This window comes from Chlorocebus sabaeus, chromosome 2 (genome assembly GCF_047675955.1).
Source record: "Chlorocebus sabaeus isolate Y175 chromosome 2, mChlSab1.0.hap1, whole genome shotgun sequence".
Taxonomy (NCBI): domain Eukaryota; kingdom Metazoa; phylum Chordata; class Mammalia; order Primates; family Cercopithecidae; genus Chlorocebus; species Chlorocebus sabaeus.
This window is the reverse complement of record NC_132905.1, coordinates 1,727,749-1,737,503: the sequence shown is the minus strand read 5'-3', so window position 1 is coordinate 1,737,503 and position 9,755 is coordinate 1,727,749.

Genomic DNA, 9,755 nt, shown 5'->3' with positions numbered 1-9,755 from the left:
ACGTGTGTTCCCTGGACAGCAACGCTGTGGCTGCAGAGCACAGCCCTGAACCCCCGTGCCCCACCCGCTGTGTCCTCCCCACGACTCTTCCCCACTCCCTCCTCCCCACCTCTGCCTCCGCCTCATCCTCAGCCTGTCTTAGCTCTGCACAGAAGCAGAGTGGGGGTTCCTGAGTCCTTGGGACCACGATCCCCAGGGCACCCGAGGACCCCAGGAATGCACGGGGCTCAGAGGAGGAAGCCTGGGAGCCTGGCCTGCAGCCCCTGCCGTGAGGGGAGGACGGACCTCCTGCTCCCTGGCAGGGCCCCTGCTGGTGGCTGGTGGCCCAGCTCTGGGCTTGGGATGAGGGTTGGTCGTCTCTGGCCCCACGATGCCCTCCCACTCAGGGCTGGGCTCTTGGGAGGAGGTCGTGGTCAGCATGGGCCACTCCAGCTCTGGCTGGCCTGGGAGCTTTGTGGAGGCCCCTCCTCCGGCCACCTCCCTGCTTCCGGCTGGGCCCTTTGCGAATGGGGTCTGCTTGCTGCTGGAGTGTGTTTTTTGTGTACCTGTGTGGGGACTGTGTGCATGTGTGAGCGTGTGCGTGTGGATACGAGTGTGTGTGCATGTCTTATGTGTGTGTGCCTGTGTGTGCATGTGTGAGTGTGTGTGTGCACATGTGTGCGTGGACACGTGTAGCTGCTTTGTGCTGTGGTCTGGATGTTTTTTGTGTCTGCCCCAGATTCTCGTTGAAATCCTAACTCCTAAGGCGATGATGTTAGGAGGCAGGGCCTCTGGGAGATGGCAAGGTCATGAGGCTGCAGCTCTCCTGAGTGGGGTCAGTGTTCTTCTACAAGCGGCTCCGGGGAGGTCCCTTGCCCCTTCCACCATGTGAGGACCCGAGTGGTGCCGTCTATGAACCGGGAAGTGGGTCCTCTCTGGACATGGAGCGAGCTGGTGCCTTGATTTTGAACTTGCAGCCTCCAGGTATGAATGCGAGCTCTGCTCTGGGCTCACTGCCTATGGGGAGACCTGCCTCACGAGAAGGGGTCCCTCTGTGGCTGCCATGCATGACTGCTTCAATCAAAACTGCTGTCTAACACCATCGGCTCGCCCTCGAGTTCCTCCCTTGGCAAAGCCAAGCGCCCTCCTGGACTGAGCCAGTTTTCGCGCCTGCCTGCCCTGGCTCATTGGCCAGGGAGCCCACCCTACCGTGTCCAGGCCTTGGTGATACAGGACAGAGGTGTCCGTGCAGGCTGTGCCTGTGGCTGGGTCCCCAGGGGGACAGTGGCACCCCAGGTCAGCAACCTCCTACCCTGAACTCCAGGCAACATCGTTGGCCCCCTGGTACTGCACCTGCACCGTGGACGGAGAAGGAGGGAAGGCTAGGAGAGGAGGAGGGCGAATGTCGCTGGAGGTCGGTGTCCTACAACCGTGGGTCTGTGTGCCCCCTTTGTTCATTCATGCAACCACCCAAGACCCATTTCCTGGCCGCCCACCAGGCCCTGTCCAGGCTCTGGGCCCACGGATGGCCATGAACGTGACTCACACATTTGGGGGACCTTTGGCTGTGAGAATCGGGCACATAGAGGGCGCTGCCCGAGCCTCAGTTTACTTGTCCCTTGCAGGGCTGATGAGGATGAAAGGGGGTCCTGTCCTGGTCCCACTCACCTGTTCATTCCTTCAGCCAATGTCTGTTGAATCCTGATCAGTCAGGAGCTGGGGGGTGTGATGGACACCCGGGCACCGGCGTCCAGGTTCACAGGAAGCGTCGCGGAATGAGACAGCAAGCCCTCAACACGCTGCTGGCAAACCGTGGCCAGGTTTCAGTTTGGGGGCTGCTCCATCGCCCCATTATACAGCTGCGGAATGAGGGCCCAAGTGTGTGTGTGACCTCCCAGCCCCAGCAGCCACCCCCCACCTGCACCTGAGGGCTGGGGCTGCTGGGCCTGAGGAGGGGGACCAAGAGGGCTCCCTATGGCCCCCCAAGCCTGCTTCCTGGGCCAGATGGGGGTACAATGCCCCACCCCAGGGGTGAGGCAGCTCTCGGGCCTTTTATCCCTGAGCTGGGAGGGGTGGGAGATAAGCTTCAAAGGCACCTCGCTGTAAACGCACCTTTAACAGCCGGCCCTGCTGCCTGGTATCTGTGTTACTGGAGTGATAGATAAAGGGTGGGTGGGCAGTGCAGGCCAGCCCTGCAGCCCTGGCCCCCAGGTAAATGGGTCACCTATTAGTGTGGCCCTGCAGGAGTGGGGCTGCCTTTTGTGATGACGGGGCCCATCCCCACACTCCCCGCAGACAAGCCCTTGCTGGCCTGGCTGGGGGGCATCGTGATGGCAGGTGCTGTGTGCCCATGGGGCCAGGCTGCGCTGGGCAGGAGGGTACAGATGTGGGCCCTGCCTGGGCACTTGGGAGGGCGGAGGCTTTCTTGGTGGCGGGAAGGAAGAAGCCCCCCATCTTCCCTCCACGTGGTCTCACTGCTAGTCACCCTATTTTACGTTCTCATGATTTTTAGGAGTGTAGCTTCATGGGGTATAAGTACAATGATGCTGCATTGAGACGTGGTGCTGTGTGGACTTGGGGCCTTTGGTGCATCCGTGGAGGGTGCAATGTACCCGGCACCCCCGAGCAGCCACCCGTCCTCCCTTCCCTCCACCCTGCGAGGCCCCACTGTCCGTCCGTCCACACTGTGCTGCAGGAGCACTCGTGACTTAGCTCCCCCTTATGAGTGAGAACCTGCAGTGTTTGTCTTTCTGTGTCCGAGTTGTTTCGCTTAAGATAACGTAGGCACCCTCTTTTAAAAATCACTTTTTGATAATATAAGAACTGCAAGGATGCCCCCTCCTGCGAAGCACTAGACATGACAAATGAGACCAAAGTCTCCTTTTATTGTCGAGTCTCGTCCCCTCCCCAGGGAGCTGCTGCTTGAGGTGAGCGTGCTTCCTGCTGGATGCGTCTCCGTGTAAGCACCTGCCTGAGTGTCAGTCCTCTTAAGGTGAACCGCTCAGTGTCATTCATGTGTTCACAAATGTGTGCGGCCATCATCGTGATCTGATTCCAAAACATTTTCTTCACCTCCAAGAAAGCGTTGTACCTGGCAGCAGTCACTCTGTCTCTATGGGCTTGCCTATTCTGGACATTTCATAAAAATAGAATCGAACGGCATTTGGCTCTTCATATCTGGCCTCTTTCTCTGAGCACGATATTTCGAAGGTTCAGCTGGGCCTCACTCTTGTTCCTGGCTGAATAATATTCCAGTGCATGGCTGGACCACAGTCATCAGCTGACAGACACTTGGTGGTTTCATCTTCCCACTTGTGTGAATAGTCCTGCTATGAACATGGGTGTGCAAGATTTTGGTTGAACACTTGTCCTCAATCCTCTTGGGTGTGTATTTAGGAGTGGAATTGATGGGGCTTATGGTAACTCTAAGTTTAACTTTTTTTTTTGAGACGGAGTTTTGCTCTTGTTGCCCAGGCTGGAGTGCAGTGGCACGAGCTCAGCTCACTGCAACCTCCGCCTCCAGGATTCAAGTGATTGTCCTGTCTCAGCCTCCCGAGTAGCTGAGGCCACAGACATGCACTCAGCTAATTACCACGCCCAGCTAATTTTTGTATTTTCAGTAGAGATGGCGTTTCACCATATTAGTCAGGCTAGTCTTGAACTCCTGACCTCAGGTGATCTACCTGCCTTGGCCTCCCAAAAGTGTTGGGATTACAGGTGTGAGCCACTGGGCCTGTATTTTTAAGAAGTCTAAATTAATAGGAGCAATTCACAATTAACCAAATATCCAAGTTTCATATAAAGACAGGATTAGGGCGAGGCAGGCGAGTCCCTCACTCTTGGGGCTGTGCGAGTGTGGGGTGGAATTGGCGTCAGGGTCCCAAGGTGTGGCCAGAGCATGGGCCTGGCAGGGGGACCCAGGCATGGGGGATCCGGGCATGGTGCTGGCATCTCCGGCCTCTGTCCTGTAAGGGTTTGCCCATGGCTCCACCTCATCAGATTGCTCTAAAGATAGGGCACAGCGGCACACAGGGCCCAGGCTGGGGTGGGTGGGCCCCTCCCTGAGACCTTCATCTGCCACGGAGGTGAGGACAGCTATCAGCCTCCTCAGAGCCTTAGGGTCTGATCCCTCCTGGACCGGCCCACAGATGCCCACTGGACTGGAGTCCCCTGTGGCTGCTCCTCTCCCTTTCCCAGCCAGCTCCTGGGCATCGGAGCACCCCTCTGCAGGGAAGCCCTCCGTGATTGTAGGTAGGTCAGTCCTTTCTCGCACAGGCCTGTACGATACAAGTCCTTGGTAGAGACTGTGTGTTGGCTCGGGGGTCTTCAGGGTGCCACCTCCTTGAGGCAGGAAGGGTTTGCCCATTCATTGCTGAGTCTTGGCCCCTGACATGTGGTGGACTCCATAAACATTTCTTCCTTTCTTTTTCTCTGAGACAGGGTCTTGTTCTGTTGCCCAGGCTGGAGTGCAGTGGCATGACCATAGCTCGCTGCAGCCTTGAGCTCCTGGGCTCAAGTGATCTTCCTGCCTCAGCCTCCTGAGCAGCTGGGACCATAGGTACATGCCACCATGTCTGGCTAACTTTTAAAAAATGTTTTGTAGAGATGGGGTCTCACTTTTCTGCCCAAGCTGATCTTGAACTCCTGGGCTCGAGCAATCCTCCTGCCTCGGCCTCCCAAAGTGCTGGGATTACAGGCGTGAGCCACCGTGCCTGGCCCTGGTGGGTTGTGTCTTACCCAGAAAACTCAAGCCCTAAGAGGCAAAGCCTAAAGGTTCCTCTGGGCTGAGACGAGACGGGCCCTGGTTGGTGAGAACTGGGGAGTGGTTTAGGGGAGGGCTGTGTTCCCTGAAGAGCCGACAGAACCGTTTTACTCTGGCTAAACTATTTGTGCCTATGCCTTTGTTAAAAATTGTGAAAATTAGGGAACATGTGGAATGGTGACCCTGTGTGTGGAACTGGGGGGCTGGCTGGGAGGGGTCTTCCCATGGCCAAGTCCTGGTTGGGCTCTTGCCTGGGGTGTGTGGGGTGGAGGCTCCGGAAGTGGGGCAGAGGTGCCTGGGCCATTTTGACCTCTGACCTCAGCTTCCTTTTTGGGACAGTGGGGCTGCCCTGGTGTCTCTCTCGGAGGCTGTGGGGTTAAATGAGAGGGGCTGTGTGCCAGGGGCCCAGGGCTGTGCTGCCCACCAAGGGTCCTAGCCACACTCCTGAGATGGTTCTTATTTCGTCACCGTTTTCCAGGGCAGTGCCAGCCTTGGCAGACGGGCCGGACAGAGGTGGGATGATGGCTCAGGCCGGCAGGGGCTGCCACGGGGCAGCGATGGCCACCTCAAGCCTGGCCAGTGCTTCTGGACTTCCTCTCTGCTGACTTTGTCCCCTGGCTAGAAACAGCCGTGGCGGTGCTCCCAGACCAGGCGTCTGCACAGAGTGGCCTCAGCTTCCTCGAGCTGTGGGAATTTAACGAGAGTAAAATGGGACCATAAATCTCTGTCGGTCGGGATAACTTGATCCATGATTTTGGAGGGCAGGCCACAGCGGGGACGAGGAGGTGTCTGTGACGGGAGCGATCCCAGGACTGAGCTGGGCTGTCTGCCGGCACGTCACAGATAATAAAACCGGGTCGTCCTGCAGCACACGGAGACTGTGTCAGATCGAGATGTCGTAACCTGTGCCTTGTGGCCGGGATCCTGGTGTCGGGGAGGTACCGTCCATACATCACAGATCCCGCACACATCATAAAGATACTTTAATGGTCTATGTGTCTTTAAAGAAATACTAATATTGCTGTTTTATGAGAAACCAGAGTTGAAAATACTAGAAGTCAGAATTTTATGGCCTAAAAGAAAGTTAAATGATGAGGATGTGGGAAGGAGACTGAAGTATCCATCACTGCCTGGGCCAGCGTTCTGGATGGGGACATGGCGGGGGAGGGGCCGCCTGGCTTTGATGAACTTGGCCGGCTCTGGCAGCCTCTGCGTGAACCTTCGGCTCGGTTAGAAGCCTCCTCCTTGGGAAGGGTTTGGAGAGCTGAGATAGAGGACGAGGGTGTTGGGGTTGTCCAAACAGTTGCCGGGCTTGGCAGTGGGGCGCACGGCAGGAACAGAGCATCCAGGAAGTCTGGGCCCTCCTGGTTTGGGGCATGATCAGGGAGTGTGGATGGGGACACCCAGAGGACTCGGTTTCACCCAAGCTCTTTCCAGAAGGAAATCCTCCTGGCTTACCACACGCTCCTTGTCAGACAACAATTTCCTCTGGTGCAGGTTTAAACGTTTATGTGACAGATCGGCTTGAATGCCCCTCAGAAAAGGAGCAAGTGAAGGGACGGTGGAAGGCACCGTGGACGCCTGGGGTGTCGGGGGCGAGGTCCTGGCCTGAGCCATGCAACCACGTGTGGGGCCGAGTCCCCCAGACTCAGAGACCAGCGCCTTCCACCCTGGAATCTGCGTGCAGCAGGCGCTGATGAGCGCCTGTGGACGAGGGATGGACTGACTGGGGTGAACGCGCCTGTGGACGAGGGATGGACTGATCTGGGTAAATCACTTTTCTTCCCTAGCTGTGCCCCTTACCCACAGCTGTGCTCCACGCTGGAGTCAGTGGGGAATCTGGGGCCTGAGGGCTGTTTGCAGCTCTCTCTTGCCCCGTTGTGCCTGTGTGAGGACCCCGGGGACAGGGACACACCCAAGGCAAGGATCTGCCAAGGCTTCGCTCAGGTTTTAAGATGATTATTACTAAGGTGAGATTTCCATGAAATAAAATCACTCATTTTAAGGGAGTCAGTTCCGGGGTGTTTAGTGCATTCACTCTGTCATGAACCAGCACCTTGACCTAGTTCCAAAACATTTTCCTGCCCCCAAAAGGAGACCCTGTGCCCATTAGCAGTCCCTCCCCTTCCCTCCCTCAGCCCTGGCGACACTGCCCTGTGTCTGTCCCCGGATTTGCCAGCTGGGTGTTTCGTATCGCTGTATCCACGCTACATGTGATCTCTTGTGTGTGGCTTCTTTTCCTGAGCACTGTGCTTTTGAGGGTCACCTCCATGGTAGCTTGTGCCTGTGCTTCGCTCCCGTTAAGGTCTGGGCTGCATGGGTGGATGGCAGTGATCTGCTCATCCGCCGATGGGTGTCTAGGTGGCCTCCACTGTCGGCTGGGAAGAGGCTGCTGTGGGTGTCCGGGCGCACTCCTGCCTTTGGCTCTTTTAGGCATTTTGTTCAGGCTTTGAGACACGTTTTCTCTCCCTCAGAGGAGCGCCTGTTGAAGAATCATGACCTCTATTGAGCATTTACCTGCTCACAGACATTTTGCTGAAGAATTCACAAGTTCATATAAGAGCACACTTCATCTCGAGTGTCCAGTTCAATGAGTTTTGACAGATACGGACAGTCGTGTGACTCCAGATCACAACATAGGACGTTGTGGTCGCCACGGGCTCCTGGGTGCCTCTTCCTAGTGGATTTCATCCCATGCCCTGCTTTCTATTGCAGGAGATTAATTCTCTTCTAGGACTTTGTATAAATGGAACCACACTGAGGCAGGAGGTGGGACTTGACCCTAGAGGCAGGGCTCAAACTCTGGACCAGATTGAAGACTGGCTGAAACAGGGAAGAGACACCTCTCCATAAGATGCCCACCAGTGCCAGGCCAGTTTACCACTGCCACGGCAACACTCGGGAGTTACTCCCCCTTTCCATGGTGATGACTTGGAAGTACCACCCTTTTTTTTTTTTTTTTTTTTTGAGACGGAGTCTCGCTCAGTCTCCCAAGCTGGAGTGCAGTGGCCGGATCTCAGCTCACTGCAAGCTCCGCCTCCTGGGTTTATGCCATTCTCCTGCCTCAGCCTCCCAAGTAGCTGGGACTACAGGCGCCCGCCACCTCGCCTGGCTAGCTTTTTGTATTTTTTTAGTAGAGACGGGGTTTCACCATGTTAGCCAGGATGGTCTCGATCTCCTGACCTCGTGATCCGCCCATCTCAGCCTCCCAAATTGCTGGGATTACAGGCTTGAGCCACCGCGCCTGGCCCAGTACCACCCTTTTACTAAAAATTCAGAATGCAGGTACGAATATGAGTGCAGCACTGCCTCTGAGCAGCTGCTCTGGGCTCGCCACCTAGGGGGGAGTCCTGCCTCACAAGGAGGGGTCCCTCTGCTGCCGCCGTGCACAGCTGCTGCAATCAAAGCTGCTAACGCCACCGGCTCACCCTTGAGTCCTTTCCTGGGTAAGCCAAGAACCCTTGTGGACTAAGCCCCAATTCTGCGGCTCGCCTGCCCTGCACCTGTGCTCTGTGTGGCTCTGATGTCTGCTGGAACAGGGGACTGGAGGCCTGTCTGTGCGGCACGTGTGCCTTGTGTGGGTGGCACCCTGCTCACCCATTCACCTGCGATGGCCGCCCACATCATTTGCACTTTTTGGCGATTGTGAACGGAGCTGCGATAAACATCCGTGTGCCAGTTTTGCAGGAGCACAGGTGTGGATGGCCAGGCCCTGTGATAAGCATCTGTGTAACTTTATAGGAAACTACCCACCTGCTCCCACAGTGGCCACGCCATTTCGTTCCTGCCAGGGCACGGGAGCGTCCCAGTTGCTCCAGCCTTTTCTGACACTTGGTATTGTCTGTCTTTTTAATTTTAGCCTTTCTTGTTGGTATTAGTCGCAATTTAAAGATCAGAAAATGGAGGCTCAGAGAGGCGAAGTGACCTGTCCGGGCTGCACAGTGGGGAGGGCAGGTCAGAACCTGCCCATGACCTTTGGACTGTGACCCCACCTCTCAGACAGAGCAGGTCTGTGCTGGCTCCTGAGGCCCCAAACTGACTGCAAAGGCCTTCACTTCACACCACAGCCCCATGCCCCCCTGTTCCTTAAAACCCTCAGTGGCCCCCCTGCCTCCAGCCCATCCCTGCCCTTCTCCTCCCCGCTTCAGCCATGCTGGTGTCTTCCTCTCCCCAGGGCCTTTGCACGGCTGCTCCTGCTGCCCCTCTGCCCTGGTTATATCCTTCCCGTGAGCCGGGAACAGCTCACCTTGGCTGGCGTGTGCCCTTGGCATTCATGCAGAGTGATGCCTTTGAAAAACGACAGCAAGTGGCAGTTGATACCTTTCCATCCTGCTGAAAAGTGAGACCAGGAGGGTGGAGACCAGGCCTGTCTTGTTGGTCCTGGGGGCTGTGCCTGGCAGCTGGTTGTTGATTTGGGCAGCACCAGTGTGGCAGGGAACACCCTGACCAGCCTCACCCTGTCTAGAGATGGGAGGAAGCCAAGGGTCCACCTCCAGAGAAAGGTGCTGGAGGAATTATTACTGGACACTTCAGCCTAGAGGAGAAGCAAGATAACCAGGACAGCATTTCCGCCCCAAGCGGGGGACATTCTGGGAGAGACCCCTCTGAAATTTCAACAGTGCCCCCACAGGGTGGACAGGGACCCCACCTCAAATATGGGCACTGGGGTCTCGAGGTAGCCTGGATGGTTCCCTGGCCTCCCCAAGGCCGTGGGAGGAAGGCCCTGGAGCAGGGGTCGGCCGTCTGCTACCAGGGGCCAGGCAGGTCGCTGTGCTCTGGGGACACTGCCTGGGCTGAGGCTGAGGTCTGTGTGGTCTGTTGCGGTCCACGTTGCTTTCCTAAACACACACAGTTACATAAACGATGATAACACTTCATAAACATTTTTCTAACATGTGGAATGTTTGACATGAATTTCAGCTATTTTAAAATGAATAAACAATTGTCAATGTCCTGGCCGAGAAGCCACGGCGCTTTATGGAAGATCAAAGGCAAGAGAAAGGTCTCTTCTTTA